Source organism: Balearica regulorum, chromosome 13, assembly GCF_011004875.1.
Source record: "Balearica regulorum gibbericeps isolate bBalReg1 chromosome 13, bBalReg1.pri, whole genome shotgun sequence".
NCBI lineage: Eukaryota > Metazoa > Chordata > Aves > Gruiformes > Gruidae > Balearica > Balearica regulorum.
In genome coordinates, this window is record NC_046196.1 from 4,170,537 (window position 1) to 4,190,951 (window position 20,415).

Here is a 20,415-nt window from a genome sequence, read left to right on the forward strand (position 1 = left end):
GCCGGGTATTATAGGTACCACATAAATGGACTGCAACGCTGCTCAGAACCCTGAATTCAGACCAGAAACTGGGTTTCATTAGGTCACTTATTGTAAGAGAGAGATGACAGTTGTACCAGTTTGCTGAACTTGTCAAACAGAGTAATTTGATTAATTAACTTCTGCCTTGCTCACTACTCTGCTGTTCCTGAGACTGCTAGCATCGTTAGAAATCTCCGAGCACTAGAAATCACTATAAATGCACCAGTAAAGTGTGTTTCTCCTCTGAACACTTAGAAAACCCCACTTAAGAGGACGGCAGCTTGACTAATATCCACGCTTGGAACAATGACCTGTCTCTGAAGTCTCTTACTGTTGCAGTCCTCCTTGGGCTGAACAACAGTTTTAGGTGAGGTGACATTTTCTGGTGGACTACACAGCAATTAATTGGCTTCTAGCCCTCAAAATGATAATATACCAGATGACACCTTTTTTATTAAAGAACTTACGGAATTTGTTTTGAAATTTAAAACCTGTGACCAATTTGTCCTGAGTCTTAAAGGCAGACAGCTACAAAAGCTACATAATAAAAACCACTGGGAACGTTTTAAAATTCCACAAAATGTTTTTTGTTTTGATCAGTGCTGGATAGCGTGGGTGCAGCACAGGGTCCTGGAGGTGCTGGCTCACGCCTCCGGTGACCACAACATGCTCAGAGCATCTCCAGAGAGGTCCCTGGTAGGGACGGGGCAAGGGGAGCACAGTGAAAAGCACATCTTCAACCTAGTGAAGCCCTAGGCTACTGCTAACTGTGGTGGCATGGACGTCTGGAAGGTCAAATATCTTCCACAGATTTTGGCCAACAGGGTGAGAAATGGCAGGAACACAAGGACAAAGTGAGACTGTGCCCTGGTCAAGAAAACCCATCCAAGAAGAACCACAGTCACCTCCAGTTTCTCAGTGGTCCTGAAGTCAACACAAGTTTTCCATTGGCTTTGCTGGGCTTACGCTTTAAAAAATACACATATACATTATACATTCACATATGTGACATATACATTGTCACATAATCACAGACAGTAAGGCTTGCATGACTTAAACTCCTTACAGTTAAACAAACCATCTAACAGCATAATCTCTAAAATGTTGTGATTATTTTGCTAAGGAAGCCTGTAGCTGCTGGATCCAGGCTCATGACAGTCTGAGAGATGGGCAGAAGTACATGTTCCTTTTCATTCTTTTCAGACTCAAATATAATCCTGAAGATATTAAAATATTCATGATACTAAATATTTAAATTCTTCCACCCTGCTGGCCTGGCTACTTCTACATTCAAGAAAAAAGAGAGAAAAAAACAGAGTTCTAACATATGCAAAAAACATAAATAAAAAGCTAAACAGAAAAAAAAAAATGTGTGTTCAGCAAACAGAGGTGAGGATTTGGGAAATAACAGCTTTAGTCGAAGGGCGACAAAGCATTCGCTATGAAATAGAGATGAATATATTACAAAGGCATGACAATGAGAAATGACCTTTCTCACTGTACAGTGGCACGCAGAGAACTAAGGGTCAGGGTCAGCTCATTTTACAGACCTTAAGGGTTAGATTTAAAAATGTAGACCCAGATTTGATTCTCAAGCTCTTCAAACTTCAGAGCCGTACAGTCGTATGCCAGAGGCCTGCTGTATTTTATTAACAACACATACTTTTCTTTCTTGGAATAGCCAAACGTGGGGATGTAAGGCATCAGTTAAACTCACAAATAGGCAACGGGCCAGTCACGTTTGGGTCTGAGGCTTGGAGCTTGCAGGGTTTCAGACAAGGCAGCACTTGCTTATGAAGGCAACTGCCCCTCTCTCAACCACGAAGGATATTCTCAAGTCTTGATGGGTGACCTTTTAACAGGGAACACGCTTACTTTATGAAATACGCTTTAAGAACACTAGGTTGAGTCCAAAATCGCCTCTTCTCTTATTAACTCAGACATCCAGATCCCCCCTCACACTTGATTTTTACTGGTCAGCCTTTGTGTTTTCCAGAAACACGTGAGCCAGAATTATCTACAAATCCATGAAAAAATGTTGATGTCGGTATGCTGAATATAAAAAACACATGAGCAATAATCTTCCAGATATGTTATTAAAACTAAAGTAATAAAGTTTATCCGACTCTGAAAACATAAAGACACAAAAAAGCCAAGCAAATAAAAGCTGAGTTTATCCTTAGCAGTTTTACTTTCAAACGCAAACCCAAAGCGTTCAAAACAAATGGAGCATTTCTTTCATTTCCGGCCACGTGAGTGATGCTGAATTAATACAGAGGTCACATTTGAAAGGCTTTGCTCCAACATTAGGCCTTTGAATACAATTTTTTGTTCCTTGTTTCTTTCTCCCATTCTCTTTTCTGTAGTCCTGAAGTATATGAAGTACTTCAATCTTTTAGATCTTCAAGGTTTTATTTACCTTGATACAGCTGCAACCACAGCACCAGGTCACTTTATTGCAATACCAAAAATTTGTACTAATGGTCATTATGCTGTGATCAGCAACAAAAATTCAGAGCTCGTAGGGAAGAATTAATCAAGAGTAAACCATTTTCCAGAATGGTTTAGAAATACAGTTCTTAGAATTTGAACTCACTGGGAGCAAATTGCCCCAAGTTATGAAATTTCGGAGATAATTTCATTTTTCGGATTTTATATGAACCTGATACATGGTTCTTGGAATTTTCATTACAAGCTTTGAAATCTAAATATTCAGCAGTTTTAAAACCCACGTATTTTATGAAATGTTTGGACTACGAAATGTATATGACATTATAAAATGTATAAAATACATATATAGACACAGTTACTTCAAATGTGGTGATTTTTTTTTTTTCTCTGCACAGCCCTGTGGTGCCACGTGCTTCACGTTCACACGCCTATTGCATCAGAGCACCCATGCACTCGGTACGAGCAAAGAGCTGCAGCGCAGGGGGAGGACTGACTTTTGCGCCATAGTGAACACTATTCATGCTTACATGAAGCTTTTTGTTCTTTTGCTTAATTTGGTCTGCTGGAACCGATTTTGCTCGGACCAGTAGGGCGTAGGCAGGAAATCAGCTTTTGCCAAACAACAGACTGATCTTTGAAAAAGCTGATGGGACATCAGTATCCTGAAAAGCAACCCTGATGGTGGCAAGCAGCCACACGTTCGGCTCTGACCCTACTGAAAAACGATGGCAGGAACCTGAACCACTGGACATGGCTTTGTTTCCAACACAGCTAGTTAGCATAACCACCACCACCAAAAAAAAACGGGGGAAAAAAGTGATTCTCACCCTTTGCATAAAAAAAGTGATTCCCACTCTTACACTTTGTGATGGGTTTGAACTGGACGGGTCACGTGCATGTTTTGAACCCAGACACGCTCTGCAGAGAGGCATGTGGAAGGTGCATCTCATTCCTGGGTCCCTGTTGGACTTGGGCACGGGGTGAAGAAGCAGAAGCAAAGCTCTGGGCTCCTCAGGAAACCTAAGTCACTATAGGGGGCAGCTACCTCCAAACAGGGATGGAAACTGGCTGTGGGTTTTTAGGGTCGTAATTCCGTCACCCACCATCCATCCCCCCCACCTCAGTCTCATTTTCAGTATCGGTATCATCCTTTCTCACTCGGGATCTGCCTATTGCACAGACTGCAGGAGCACTTCCACATCCCTTCATCCAGGTATCCCCTATGGCCGCACTGTGGTCCCACACTGCAGCAAGACCTGGCAGCGTGGGGCACTCCTCCTCACGCCACGGCTCCTGAGGATGGAAACCTGCGTGTGCAGGAGGTACAACGTGTTCCACACAGGGTTCACGGTCAGGATAGCGAGGGGATGGGAATCCCAGAGTGCAGCACTCCCGTAGGCAACGAAAGGTGCAGTCGCTGCACCTCCATCCTCTATAGCAAAAATGGGGGTAAGAGCTCCTTTCCGCTTCTGACATTGCAAAGGTACTTTCATTAAAGCTGGTGAGATACTCAGATCCTGTGATAACGGACCCATACAAGCAACTTAGACTGGAAGAATGTCATTTCTAGACAGCAATCTCTCTTTACTTCCTTTTCTATCAAAGATAAGCTTTAGCTTGTACACAGTCAGTTCGTTCAGTAGGACTTTCTACGCAATTTTCAAAACCTTTCCGTGCTCTGCCCCAGAGATACTTAACACAGGAAAGCAAAAGGGGTGAGGAGCCATGTCACACTGCTCTCTTTCCTCACCTTTCCTCAGACAAAACACTTAATATGAGCACAATCTGCCAATGTCACCCGCACGGCAGTGCTCTGCATCTGTGTAGCCATATGATTGCTTAATCTGCCTGTTTCATAAGATAATTACTGAATGAAACATTAATATTAGCCATAAGCCGTAGCCTCACCAATTGCAGTGGTTGCTGTTCTGCTAGCCTGTCTAAACCAGACAAGTTCAAACATAATTTTGCAAGGAACTTGGAACTCTTCCCTGAACATGGAAGTTAAAAGGACAAAATTAGGACTGAGCCTGAAATCTGCTGCTTGTGAGCTCCGAGTCCACAGGCAGTACAACCCTTTTGATTGTTAGCACAGACAAGAGGCTGTGAATAATCCATCAGCCATTTAAATAACTTGCCCATTTCTCTTGCTAACAGAAGAGCATTAGCTCTTTCAAAAGAAATGTATTGAAATAGAAAATGTTGTGAAGTATGTTAAATCTCTTTACAGGAAATTATAACACTGAAATGTTATGCAGAAAATGATTTCTGCATTTTGTGAATCAGTCCTGCAGAAATGTTAAAGAGAAAACTCCCCATTCCTGTTCTAGTGAGAGCCCTTAAGAATTCTTAAAGGAGACAGAGCAGTGATTTTGCTTCCCGCAATTTCTCAAAATTAGGTATGATATATCATTTATCATTTCTGACACGTCTATATCCTACAGTGGGTGTGCATATGTATATTTATTTACATACACATACAAATATGTTCAATGCAAGCAATAAGAATTAAGAAAACAAAGTCATGAAGCATTACACAGTAGAAGTAAACAACAATTCTTCTAAAACATGCATGAAAGTGATCTATACAAAAATGGCTGTGAGGAAATGTTATTTATACATCATCTTCTGCATACGCACTGCATGAAAATAAAATGCTTTTGAAATGACATAAATAGGGGTATTTGTCATGTTCCTCTCTCAGTAAATAACTGATCCTTGCCAATGCAGGAAAAGTACTTTCATTCCTAACAAAATGCTTCTTTACATGTTTTCTTTGGATATATTTTGTGACTGCTACCAAAACCCAGCGGCTGCGATCCGACACCTCGTGATGCTGTTGCCTCCGGTTTCAGCATTGTCAGGGGGCACAAAGGCAGGCAGGAGGGATGGAAGGGCAAGGCAGAAGAGCAAGATCATCTGCTAGGCAAACACCACCAAACAGGCTGATTTCAAAATAAACGCGATACCACTGCAGAGACGGGCTCTTTGACGTCAGACTTCTAAACCTCTCCTGGAATGATTCTTTCCATGACTGAGTCACTAGTTTTAATGATGATCTCTTGCTGCTCATGAGCCAAGAGAAGACCTTAATCAAACCGCTGCTGTTTGATTAAACCATTAATAAGATATTTGACAGCAGCAGGACTGTATATTAAAAGGAGGATAAACAGCCTTTGGGAGGAGAGGTATTTTCCTCCATTAAATGTCAGAGTAGAACAGTTCCAAAAACTGAGCAAACTCAAGACTTACCAATGAAGAAAACGATTCCTGTCACGGTAGCTCTACCGATTCCAAACAAAAATGACAAATTCACAGAACAGGATGTTTTAGCGGGTCTTTAGGGTGACCTGAAATTTCCGAGTTCTCCTCCAGTTGTTTGCCAAAGCGACGAGGGCTATCTCTTGGCAGAGTAGGAACCTACCCACCGCTGGCATAACCCAAGTGTGGACAGCTGGTGCGGCTCGGTGGCCGATTGCCTCCCGAACACTTTGGAAACATTCCCACTTGGATCCTGCTGGAGAACTCCCTGGTTTAGGTCATTTTAGGAGCCCAACTTTCCCCCTCTGAAAGAGTGGGGTGTCTCTCATGGGTCAAAATGACCCAGAATTAACTTTAATAACAGGTAAGTAAGAAACAACTTTTCCTTAAAAACAATAAGATTAGCAACAGTGGAACCAAACTGCAAAAGGCTGAAGCAATGAAAAATATTGACAGTAGCATCCTCTATAGATGCTATCAATGGCAGCATTAAAGGCAGAAATACAGATGATAAAGGTTCATTCACAAATGTGATGATTCCCTTTGCTTTGCAATAACATTATTTTGCACAAGTGAACAGTTTTAAAAAGAACATTAAATACACAGCTTAATCAAAATGTGTCAATGCGGTGAATGCATTTCAACATCCCTGACCTGATTTTCTACTCACTTAAATCTCTTTTAGCTGGTGTAATCCCATGCAATATGATAGCTTTGTTCTCGAGGGGATAAAATCAGGTGCAAAAATGAAGTTACAACTGGAAATGATTACAAAAAGTCACAACATAACTTGCTCCCCTGAGCAAGGTGTCAGATAAAACCAGAAACTGGCAAAAATCATGTGCCTACATTTTTGTCTAGGTAAGAAGATAAATGAATAGGCAAAAATTATAGGTCATGTTAATCAGTATTAGACACCACCACTTGAAATTCTCCCAGATAGAAGTGACCAAGAAATTAATACATAAAATCCAGAAATACCCCAAAAAAGTCATGGTTCACTATCCTTCCATATGTGCTTTCATTTTACCTCCAGCGTGAGCCAGACATTCCAGACTCTGCAATTTCAAACACACGAGTGGACTTACTCCTTACTCATATAAGTATTGAAGCACTAATGCCCCTTAAAAAACTAAATTCTAAATGCCAGCATATCAAAAGGACTGAAAGTTTATTCACTGAAGCAGGCTGAGAAAAAAGAAAATATTTTTAATCCCTATCATTTCAATATGCAGCATCATTACAACACAAACATTGATCTGGAAGAACAATATGGAATATAAATTCAAGGAAAAAATACCAGGACCCTAGGAAAACAAACAAACAAACAAAACCAACCAGACATACTAGGACCCTTTTAAAAGATCCATGAAACTAGCTTTCTTAAATGAAGGCTGTTAAATGTCAGTCTGCAGCTAGTTTGCATGAAAGTTCAGTCTCTGATCAGACTGCATTTCACCTATTCATGCAGCATGAATTCCTTAAACCGAGCGCACTACCTACCAGCACGGAGAAGGGAAAGATTCAGTAGTGAACGCTAGTGTAAAAAACAAATGCTGGTGTCACTAGTGTAAACCCAGTATTTCCTGCTCCACTATGGAGAGAATTTGATGTGGGAAAAGTGCAACTTACACAATAAAACAATGTTGGACTTTGAGCAGGGTGAGTGTTTCTGCACCAAATTTTAGCATGTGTTTTTCTATATATAGCAAAAGCAAACTTCCCTAACGCCTGATTGCTTTAGGTTGGTTGGAACAAAGTCACCATATATTGCTTTAATTGGTTTATCGTACTGCTGTCGTGGACAAGTTCCGAAGTACCGAGTCCTTTTCATTTCATAAATATTAGAGTTTCCTCCGAAACTTATTTTCTTATTTCTTTGTTGAAGAGCTCCTAGAATTTCCTAGCAGAAGTAGCCCCTTACGTACTAGATCTGGTACAGACACGTAGCGAGAGACCGATCATTTCCCAAAGGCTTTAAATCTACAGAGCGAAGAAACATCATCAGTCTACAGATGGGAAAGCGAAGCACAAAGGGTCGGATCTTCATTTAAACGCATGCCTGGGGGAGCAGGAGCCTCGGGAAGCAAAAATGAGGTTAAGCCCAAACATGTTATTTGATATCCTTGGGTAACAGAGGAAAGCTATGGCATAGATTAAGCACTGAAGGATTAAAATTAGGTTTCCTTGAACCCACCCAATAGGACAAATAAACAGCATAGCAGGTAACTGCTTTAAGATGACGACACTATGGGAATAGACTCATGTACCCTCAGAGCTAATCTATCCACAAATTAATTTGGCTTTTTTTACCTCTTGTCTTTATTTGAAACAAATGCTATAAGGCACAGCAATAAAATCACTTTCCTGTCAAGTAGGTATTGAACTGTGAGGCAACTAACTGAGGAGGTTTTGGTATCTGCATAAAAAATGATCAAACATAATAATAACAAAACTACTTTGGAAATTTTTTTATGAGTAATGTCATGAAAACATTAATACTAAGCCAGCTGGCACTTTTGGGGGCTTTCTCGTGAATGTGGCATCTTAAATGAGTTAGTAATGAGATGGTATTTTTGAAGAGTCCATATTCATACTAAAAGATGATGCAATTCTCTGTAAAATCAAAAGGATGGACAGGTTCTATTTTCATGTTTAAGTCAGCCTAAACAAACTTAACTGTAGCTGAGTATATCTAGAGAAGAGAAGGAAAACATTTGCTGATCTTGTGGTGTGTCCTCCACAACCTCATCCTACGAAGGGCATGATAAAGGACATCTTGAATTCAGGAACATGCAGGGCAGTGGGGCCGGGTGAGATGGTCACAAGCATTTTGCTACGCTAACATCACTAAAGGGATCATTAGTAAAGCAGCATTCTGTATTCTGGGCAGGCTCGGGATCAGTAACTGAAAATTGATTTTTTTAAATTTGAATTTAATGGGAATATAAGGATACAGGAATGCTTGTATCTCAATATTGCATATCTAACCAGAAGAGCTTGCACCGTATAATAAATTCACTCTAGCTTCCATGTACCGGGCACAAAAAATCAAAACACTTATCGAACAAACACTAAGTGTTGCACATAACTTTTTATTAGATTTATAAATCTAATGAAATTAAAATCTTTTTAAAACACGGTATTTTGAAGACTACTGAATCTTTTATTAAGGTGTGTAGCTTCTGACTACACAACTGCAATCTGCTCTTTCTATAAAGACACCCTAAGAGAGATACATGGTGCGAATCTAACAGGACAAAGCTTCAGAAAAGCAAAGAATTATTGGTGGAATTTATTATTAAAGGATGAAGTTCAAACATATAATCATTAGCCAGTTATGTCCATCACAAATAGATTCTGGAAGAGACTACAATTCAAAGGACTCATTAGCTTAAGATGTGCTAATATCAGCCAAAGACTCTTTTACTGCCTGAAGTGAATTTAAAGTTGAAGATATGAAGGATACTAACACTTCTTCTCTACAGACTTTTCTGCACAGGATCTACAGCTCAGCATTACTTTACTGTAGTCTAAAACATTCAGCTTTGGCCTTGGCCTGGAAACATATGGTCCTTCTTTTTCTCAAACAAGCGCTGACAGATTTTGCTTGTCGTGTCCATATGAACATTTTCTACTCACAATTAGCAGGACAGCATCCAGGATGGCTGAAATGAACCAAATAATCATGGGATAGAGGCAAACAGGATTTGGCCCTTAAATTATATGTATCAGGCAATTGGCCAGTTAATGACAATTATGGGAACTCACTCGAGTCTCTCAGTGAAACTGAAGACCCAATTTTGCCTTGAAAATGGTAGATGTTTTCATACGATAATGAAGTCCAAACAAACCCACAGTGCCTGGCTTAGTCTGTTGCATCTATTTCAAGGGTGAGCCTTCTGAGACAACAACCATCTGTTTGTCCTGTGTTTTTACCAAACAAGAGGGTGTTCAAGTCTATTCCTTGGATTCTTAAGCTCTGCTGCAACACCACTAATGACCAAGTAATAGCAAAAACAATCTTGTCTCAGACACCAGAGAGCCAGAATTGATTTCTAGACAATATTCATGTAACAAAGCATCAAGTTGTGATGGAAATCATAGAGCCATAATATAGCAAAGACATCAGAGAAAGTACATGGCAAGGTAGATGTGCTACAGAGGTGACTGTATTCCAATACCTTGAAACACTTCTTCCTTTGAGTTGGAATATAAATTATGAGATAATATCAGTTTACATGAAGATAATAACACTTCCATAACGGTAAAATAATTATCAGCACTACCAGAATGGGAATCTGCAATCGACTAGTCCTTCCAAAGCCCTGCAGCCAGCCAAAGTATGTTGGAATATGAACCTTCGCAAAGATATTTCTTAAAATTAAGATCTCACCCTAAAACCATGAGGCCATCATATCACTTTTGTTTTTTCCAATCAGCTTTAGTTTTTTCCTTCTCGTATCACTGGTAACAAAGAACTTGCAGTCACAGGTATGCTCTCCGTGCCTTTGGGTCCCCTTTAGCTCTCATTCATCACCCAACTCTGCCTGAACTTAGTGACCAATTCTGTTGACAATGCACAAAAAGGAAGATGATTTAGCTGCTTTTCTGCTAGTAGGGTTGCATCCCCAAAGCTGGCGGAGAGCAGCATCGTCAATACCAGCAGCAGTTCTGCCCCTGAGTTCAAGTAGGGAATGGGAGGTGCTGAGTAAAGCAGGACAATTCTTTCCTTAGCCATTGTTCAGAGTAGACTATGCTCTCAACTGATGCCCTCCACTGGTCTGGTGTTCAGATCACACCACCTCAAACACTCTCCCGATTTTTATCTGCTGATGCACTTACAGATGAAAGAAGTAAGTATGTGCATTGATTTTACAAGCCTTTGCAGTAGCAAATGCTCAGTAGGGCTCAGAGGAGAAGACAAGCAATAATACACTATACTGTCACCTAACGAATAAAAAGATGCACTGTATTGCCTGGTTCCATCGACATGGACTGATACACCATGATGACTCCTGAGAGGAAAACAGGCTGGTGAAAATTCCTCCAAGAAGGACAATTACTGCAGTAGTAGTACAACATGGCAGCACCAACAAAGCAGAGCAGCAATCAGAGCGTGGAGGGTTATGAAAACTCATTAAGTATGTGATTAGGAACTAGGAGTTGAAGGAGCCCATCAAGAGTGATACTAGAGAAAGCTTACTGATACTTCTGCTTATGAAAACTTGGGTTATTTCATTCTAATCAAAATCTTTTCATATTTCTAATCCCTTCAGCAGATTAAATATCGCTAGAAGGAAAATCAACACCCCCACACAAAGCCTGGTCTCCTCCATTGAGTTTAGCGATCTAATTGAGGTCGTTAAGGTTGAAATACAGTCCCTTTTCACCAGCTATATACCCAGTAGAGAATGACAAGCAACAGGAGAGAGTCAGCCTTTCTGAGATCTTTATCACCCTCTAAGTAGTTTCTTCTTTTCTGCTATCCAAATAAACACTCTGAAATGAATACATTTCAAATTAGTCTCCTTCCTTAAGTGAGGTGGATCTATGCCAAATGCTGCCATTTACTTAAGTCCTTCCACAACACTGCTAAAAAAGAAAGTTCTAAACAGCGACATCTTGGAGACAGAATTCGTCCTGTGCGCAAAATATATGCACTAATGTAAAATTACCAAAGACTTAAAGTTTCTGCAGCCCATGTCTAAACCAAGACATTTTTACTGAGAGTAAAAACATTTCAACTAAATATGATGAGAATTTCTGCTTAACTCGAGAAAAGGGGTGCATGGAGACATGTTTATTGTGGTTTTCCACATGAAATAGTTAAAATGAACTATGGGAATTCTGACTTCAATACATGGAGAAATATTACAGCCACAACGAGCCTTCAAATTCTCTTTTCCCCTCTTGCTTGCTGCCATATTTCTATGTAACACAACTGCCTGGTTATTTCCCAGGCAAGCAATAAGAGACCAAGTGGTAATTAAGTTACCTCACTCAAACGTCAGTGTATTCTGAGCCATGGTAATATCTCAGCATCTCACATACCTTTCATGTCCTGTTGTTTAATTAACGAAGGACCAATGAAAAGGAGCATGGGAATGAGGTGTAGATGAATATGAATTATTGAAAGGGACTAGGAAGAAAGCGCTGCAGAACAGGAGTATGTGTCATTTAACCTCCATGTAAGAGGTTTTAAAGCACAAATGAGAGCAGGGAATGTGAAAATGCTCTGACTGGTGTTTGTACTGCTTCATGGAGAGCAGGGGTGTTTGAGTTCCCACACAACTTACCTCTCTGCAGCATGGGGAAGTCCAATACTGGGGGATACCCAACGGTACCCAACATGTGCAGCCAGCTTCCACATGGCTACCTCCTGTCGTCACAGCTTCAGAAGGCACCTCAGTGGAGGACATTGGCATTTTCCAATGCCACCTCTGTCTGACCAGCCCTTCAGGACCATTACTTTTACAGTTCACAGCAGCGTATCTTGCCCTTACTTGACCCAAGGGTAAAAATTATTCTCTCAAACAACATTCTCCTGCTTACACCAAGGGCTTGTGCTCATCCAGACCAGCCACTGGCTGCTAACACCTCCTGGCAGGACAAAACCTCTGGGTAGAAGAGCAGCTTCACTGGAAAAGCTCCCCTCCATTCAGGAGCCTAAGTGATCTCTTTATTTAAGACGTTTTCTATTCTCTAGCCCAAGCATTCACGCTGAAATTTTGTGTCTTTACCTGAATCATTCAAAGCAATATTTCCTTTCGCTTCACGTTAACACCCATTCAACAACTGAGGATGCTTGCCACGTCACTGATAATCTCTTTAAGTTTGGGTTGTTTTTTTTAATAAGACAAAACTTTCATGTCTTTAAATGACTTTGCCAACCTCACTCCTTTCAAATTCTGCAAATCTTTTTCAAACAATGAAATCCAAAGCCACAGGAACTGAAAACAGTACTTCCATTTAATCCATAATCCATAGCATCATCTCTACAAGCATCTTTTGATTAGTTTGGTGTATGGACTACATGAATGGAGTAATTTTATGTTTTGCTTTATACTACCTCATCATATTATAAAACCAAACAGCATTTCTGCTTTCCAGACCCTTGCTTTTCATTGCACTCATGTCTCTTCCTACTTTATGGCCGATTCCTTTAGATTTGTCCCCCATAGTGGACATATCGGTCTATTTTTCCTCAGGTTCAGGCTAATTTTATTAATGCCTACCATTTTCTCTAATCTCTACAGCTCCATCTCTGTCTATCTATCCTACCAGGCATTTCCCTTGATTTTATCATTAATTAATGCATCGTTGTAGTGTTTACAACAAAAGCTGGATCACATATCCATTCGTTGCCCAGCCACTCAGAGTCACACCTTTTCTGAATCAGTATGCTGATAATATTGATTACAGTGAATGAAATACTTTCTTAATTATTTTTCCCCTCCAGTATTTCAGCAGTTGCAGCTGATAAGTCCTCCTGACTTTGTAGGCTAGGAGGAGGTAGGGAATACAGATTGAGAACAGAGCGATCAGTTTGCACAAGGTAATGGCCCGGAATGTCAGCCTGGGGCGGGGAAGCTCACAAGGGGCACTTGTACCTTCCTAATCCTTGTGCCGTTGCACGCCAAGCCGGCTCTCCAGTGTACCTTAAAGCAATCCAAAAGTTCATCTACATGAAGGACGAAGCAGCCAGAGATCAGGGAAAAGTGGAAAATACTTACCTACTGCCAGCAGGACCTTGAGCAATCCTACAGGTTTTGCAGGACTGAAGCTTTTTGCTGCTGAAGCCTTGCGGCCCTGTACGTCTGTCTGTCCCCGGACTGCTAATGGGAATTTCCAAACAAACGGGGAAAGAGTTTGTAGGGAGGAAAGTGCAAACCAAGGGCTTACTTTGAAAATGCCTCTGCAGCTCTTAATTCACTTTTGAAATATGGACGTGTTGAGAGATGAATTGAAAAATGGGTCTGACGAGGGGTTCAAGGGAAGAGCTCGGTTTCTCACCTGATGGTGGGCTTTTAAAAAATGTTCAGTGTCGGCCTAATAAAGTTGTCCCCAAAGCAGATGACGGAATTCCCAGAACCAGCACAAGGAGGAAAAAGTCTCTCCTTTCCTCTCAGAGGGAAAAGGGAAACAGTTATTCAGAGCCCAGTGGATGGGGATCTTCCCACGGGTTTGCAGAGACCGCAATGCAGGCACATAATCTCTTTCCACTAGTTTCATACTAGTATGATCAAATCACATTAGCTTTGTATTTTAGCCTGAATGAGGCTAACATTTAATTGATTAAAATAAATACAGATCTCAATGAGGAACTAGCTAAGTTATTAAGAAGAGTTTAGGGGTACTTTTTAACAACTGGGTGGTACTATATGCACAACAATGTCTTTTATTTATATTGCTTTTTAACACAAGGTCTCAAGACTTGGGAAGAAATATAATTTGAATGATTTTTTTTTTTGACATTTAATGCATCATAAATGGGTAACTGGATTTGTATGGTAATTCATTTGAACAGTATGGTATTAGAAAAAACAAGATGAAGTAATCAATCTCACCAGCAACAACTATAAAAAAATTCTCAGACTTTCCTTCACTAGTTTTAAATGATTCAAGAAATAAATCCCAACAAGAGAAGGAAAAAAAAAATCAACAACATTCAGTATTCAAACCCACCTCACCTGCTTAGCAATTCACATTTTAATCTGGCAGTTCGTCACAGTACTTAATGTAATTTTAACACTGTTTCTGCTTTCTGTTTGAAAACTGAAAGCATTGCTGTATTTTATTCTTGAGCTACATAACTTTAGATAATCAGTCTCACTAGTAACTTATCCACCTATTAAAAACCAGTCTTTTCCAGCATAGTTAGTTGAAGATCAACTTTTTAATACCTCCTGTCCTTCTCCCCGAATGGGAGCTTGCTGCCATATCCGAGTATTATAAACAGAGTTCTTACACGACCACGGTAGTTATATTTATTTATGACTAGGAAACCAAGGCACAGAGATATTAAGTGATATGCCTGGGATGACAAAGAAAGAATTTTACAATGGTAAGAGATAAACAAAGCACTTCTGCATTGTAACCACAATATTACCTTTTCTCTTTCAATACTGCATTGCCTTATGGCAGGCGTTTTAGTGTGCACAGTAAGTCAGGTGTGTGTCTATGTATACAGACATATACGCACTACCCTGTGATCTCCAAAATCAGTGGTACATACGGACATACACATCCCCCAAGTGAGCATTTTCCTCAGCACATAACAACAGCATTCATGCTACTTGAAACATCTGGTTAAGTGTTTCTTCAGCTTTTCTTCCTAGCGAATTTACACCTTCTTCTGCCCATTTCCCTCTTCAGATTCTGAAATGGGTGTTATTTTTCCCTAACGCATAGTGGCACAGATACAATTTCTCTGTTACCTGTCCCTGTGCAGATACCCTTCAGATAGCTTCTCTTTAAAGGAAAGCTTTCACTTTCTTAATCATGTCTCTTGTTACCAATTGTAGAAATGCACGAAAATGGTAAAAAATCCCCAACTTAGATACTCAATTGGCAATCAAATATAAGATTTTAGAGGTTCTCTAGAAACATTAGAAGTTATATGTGTATAGCTGTACCCAATACTATTTATTTGGTATTTGTGGTCTTTCAATGATCCTCAGGTGGATCACTGAAATGACTCTTTTAATACCGGTCATGAAAATGGTGTGATTCATAAATGCTCTGGAATCGTGAAATGAAAAGCACTTGGTAAGAAAAATATTTATATAATTTCCAATTTTTATCTCACCAAAAGTTTTACATTGTCAAGATGTTTTCAACTTTGATAGAAACATCAAAATGCAGAATCCAAATCCACCTGCAGAGTAAGCGAGAAAATGGAAGTTTGTACTCTGGAAGAAAACTCCCATTTATCAGCAATAGCCTCATGCTGATTACCACCGGGGACTCTTTTAATTCCCTCAACTACTAGGCTCTCAGCGAGGTCAAAAATGCCGACCAAATTGTTTTCCTGATGTGCATGCAGTTAGACAGATGTGCTCTTTGATTTGATCAAGGAAGGGAAGGTTGCACATGTTTCCCATAAAAAGTTTTGGCACCTCCGAATGGACCAGTGGTCAGAGACGGTAGAAAAACTTCTTCCTCAAATGCTCAACTTGCGTGTGGTGCTCGGGGTGAGACTGATCTCCAGAACTGCAATCAGGAGGGAATCATTGTCCAGATCAGGTTATGAAAGATTTGAGATTGTCCTGCTCTAAAGCATGACTCTCACATTACCTGGGCATATCTCACTTAATCAATCTTGTACCATGTGGAGAGATGATAGCACTCAGCTCTAAGCCGTGGCATTCAGCTCTCTGTTTCCTCTGCCCATGCCACACAACATTTTAATCCCCCGAAACCTTTCAAACCTAAGTGATTCAGCCCTCATGCAAAATTCATTTGGATCAACATAGGAATGATTATCCATTTGAAATTAGTCTCCTTGGGTACTGTCCATTAACAGGTATAATTTTCTATAGAGTCCAGAGGAAACGAGCACAGAAAACTGGGAAAATTATCTGAAGTTAATTCCTAGGTTCTGTCTTCATGCATGGAGAAGAGTGAAAGGACACAGAAATTTGTGTGTTATACGTCATGAACCTTATTTTACATAATGAATAGTTATTTGGTATTTAATAGTTATAGTGAATGAATAGTTTGTTTGCTTTAGTGAGAAGTGACCCCTTTTGGCTTTCACCAAACTTGACAGAGAAAAAAGAAACAACTTTTACAAAGGCAAGGATGGAAATAAGGAATAAAGCACCGCCAACAGTATGTGACTCAGTCTTCCTAGACAATTTGTGGCACAACAGGACCATGGATCATGGACTGAGGTTTCTAAGGGCTGGGATGAACTAGCAATATATTATAAAAGTGATTAACAAATCAAGGGTACCCATTGCCTGATTTACCAAATATTGCTGGGCGATTGCAGCATTATTCTACTGGAATCAATAACGCTGCAACTCGGTAAGACTTGAATAATGAAGAGATGAATGTAGCCCTTTACTGTCAATTTAATTATCTATACGAACCAGGCATTTGGCAAGAAAGGGTATTTCTACTGCTCCATAAAGACAAATTATGAGGAAATAAACAGGAACATGAAGCTGACATTGCTGGACTGAATAAAATGTTGGCATAAATCCTGAAAGTTTACCTTGCAATGTGTAATGTCATAATTAAATCAAGAAAAGAAAGTTAAGTTATTCTTTATGCCCCATGAGTAATATAGGGATCTGAAAAGATGTGGAATTCCCATGTAACAAGGCTATCTAAATCCAATTACTTCCAGAAGTGTTAACCACCTGTGACCATAATGGAAGCATTTAAACTAACTTTTGAGTGTTAAAATTGTCTCTTCAATCCCCTGTCAATTATTTTGCAAAAAAATGAAAAATTATTTTATGTATCATAAGAGTTCACATGGCACAAACATAAAGAACGTGGGAAAGGCCAGGTCTAATCATTGGCCGAGGTTTAAAGAAGAATTAACCCTCACAGACAAAAGGCTGTATACTCAATTGATAAAAGAAACAACATCCAATAATTTTGTGATGAAATTGCACCAACTGAAGATTCAGCACTGGGCTAATTTCTAAGCCAACGAATGAGGAGAGTACAGGTTTTTAAAATTATTTTTTTTTGTTCTTATTTTTTCTCCTCTTTTTCAGTGCATTCATACTTTGTTTAATAATTATTTTGATTTACACTTTTGTTTTCTCTCTGACTTTAAAAGCCTGAAATGCGTCTTCTGTTATAGATGCCAGGCAAAGTAATTATCGTTGTATTATATCTAAGCGTTACAAAAAGCCCAGTTGGGAAGGAAGGAAGATTGACAGCAGTGCCTTTATTAAATTACATGCTTGCTCCCTGCAGAATGATTGGAAGACCTGCAAGCCCATGCAATTTCGGAGTGTGCAGTCTACCCCTTTGTGAGAATGCCCATTATATACAGATATCATTAGTCTTGAATAGATATACATGCGCATACATATATAATCAGAGTATTTTCTTCAGCTGTTTTTTGCCGTTCTGACAGAGAAATACTGCCAGATAAGTAGTGCATGATCAACCCAGAAATGCATAACCAAACTAGTAGAGCCTAGGCCACCCTCCTCAGGTTTCTCAGCGTAAGAACATGTCCACAGGGTCACACCAGGGTCTGCGCAGCCCCCGTGGACATCATCTATCAAAAATCTAAGGAAAAACAGAACAAGACAAGCATATACATTGTGGTAAAATATCTCCTTGCTGCCCAGCAATATGTGAGTTACTGACTTTCCGTGCCAGGTGTTGGATCTACCTGGTGGACCTTCCTTGCATAAATTTGCTTGGTTCTTTTCTGAATACTTTACACTTTTGGCCACCATATCATGGGCCAATAAATTCTACGGTTTATTATACACTTTGTGAAAAAAGTGCTTGCTTCTGCATATCTATATTCTGTATGTAGCTGCTGCTTGATACAGGATTCTGGCATAATTGCAAAGAACAAAATACAGGAGATGAAATCACAGGTAAGCAAATTATTAATTCCAGTGACATTCACCAGCTTTCCCATTTTCTACAGCATTTAACTATTATCAGTGTCTAAATACTAGCCCTGCAAATGATTTGATTATTGAACTAAGAAAAAATCTGCTCACCGTATGGATGTCTCTTACCAGATTCTCCTCTACGTGTCACGAGGACATGATGATAACTGCACCGTCAAACCCACAAGGTTTCAAGCCAGCCTAGTAGATCTCTGCTGTGTGCGTTTCAGTTTGAATTCAGTAAGAGTTTCACCATCAAATACCATACAGCTTAGACTGAAGCTTTAACCTTGGTTTACACAGGGCTAGGCTTAGTCCAGCTGAGAGCGGTACAACAGCGTGCAATTGCTTTGTCCCTGAACCCATCTGTGTCAGAACTACCTCTTCTGCACAGCTTTCTTCTCAGCAATAGCATGTTGCCCTTGTTGTACAAAGGGGATGCGAGAGGCAGGTCTAAAACAAATTACAGCAGAATGGCAAAACAGCAAAAGGGGGAAACAACAGGGAGGAGACGGCAATGTCATTTGTGTCAACAAGTAAATGAAGCATACGGAAGCTGCATTTAAGGCGTAAAGGGCATGTAAAAGAAGTTGATACGACCAGATGGCTAAGGAGCAAGGAGAGAGCAATTCTGGAAACTGTAAGGGAAACAGAGAACAGAAAAAGAGAATAAAGATTATGAACTTTGTACTGAAGGGCAAATCCAAAGGGAATTTAACAGGAAAACTACAGCAGTAGTTATGACACCACCACCAACCCCCGCAAAAAACAAAAAACAAAAAAAAAACAAACAAAAAAAACCCCCACCAAACCCAAGGCAGAATTGAGCCAGGAATACGCCTTTCCCACCTGAAAAGAGATTTCAATTTTGTGATGTCAGCATTAATAATTTCAGATACTCCACTACTAAGGAGGATCTCATGCAGACGTGGTGGTAGGGATCCAGGAGAGCAGAAAGCAGAGACTGGCTGGAGGGGGAGGACAGCTTTGGGGGTGAGTTACATGTGTAAGACCTTCAGAGCTGAGTTCAGGGCCTGGCTTCCTCAGACACCAAATAAAGCAGTTCTCTCTTCTGTGCCTTCATCTCCTGCTAATAAAATTCTGAACAAAATATTTCCATCCTTCCTCTGTTTCATTTATGAAGACAGATGACTCTGAAGGACTGACTGACAGATACTTGTAAGGTTCCAGGCAGCAGTGAGGCCCTGATCTAGCTACAGACACAGCTGCAGATCCCAATAAAGCAAATGTAAGGGTACTGGGTATTGGAAGTGAAGTCTTAACAATTAAAATATATGTATTTCTTTATAAATAAGTATAACACTCAGATTACTCAATTATGCACAATATTTTCTCATTGTTTTGGATTTATTCACCTTCTTGTCAGCTGGTTTCAGAAACATAACCTTTAACGACACCACACAAGGTCTTCACAAGGTAAGAAAGAAAGAAATTCTAATTGGTTTTATCCTTTTGTGAAACAATCCATCCAAAGTTAATTAGAACACGTTTGCTTTTTCTTTGCAAAAATAATCCATAAGAAAGACTGATAGGCAGAGCAAACTGCATCGTACACAAAGGTGGTAGGATTTAAGTGATTTTGAGCTATGCTCCCAGAACTCCGTTGCCTTCAGGCATCTATCTGGTCTTTCTCTGTGGATGGCATAATTAGGACTTGAGTGAAAACCCCAGTGGTGAAGCCTGATAAGAAGTTGATCTTCTGGGCACCACGTGGACCAAGAGAGGTGTGCCAGAAAGTGCAATTAGCAAAGGCTTCAGGTCCTCGGCTGTGCCATAGCACGGCTCAGCGCTGATAAACCGCTGCAGCATCCGCTTCGGAGGTGTGCCCGTTCAGCAGTGCACAAACCCCACAAACATGACACGGGTCAGCAGCGCAGTGCGAGCAAAGGGCTCCCCCTGCACCTTGTGCCCACTCTGCAAACGGCAGAAAAGCAGCTCTGCGATCCAAGCTTGTAAACGCTTCTCCACGCGACCTTCGTACTCGCAGCGGGACGCGTAAGTCCTACAGATTCACACACCTCTCTAGTACTAGGATTCAGCGTCAGTGCTTTCAGCCACA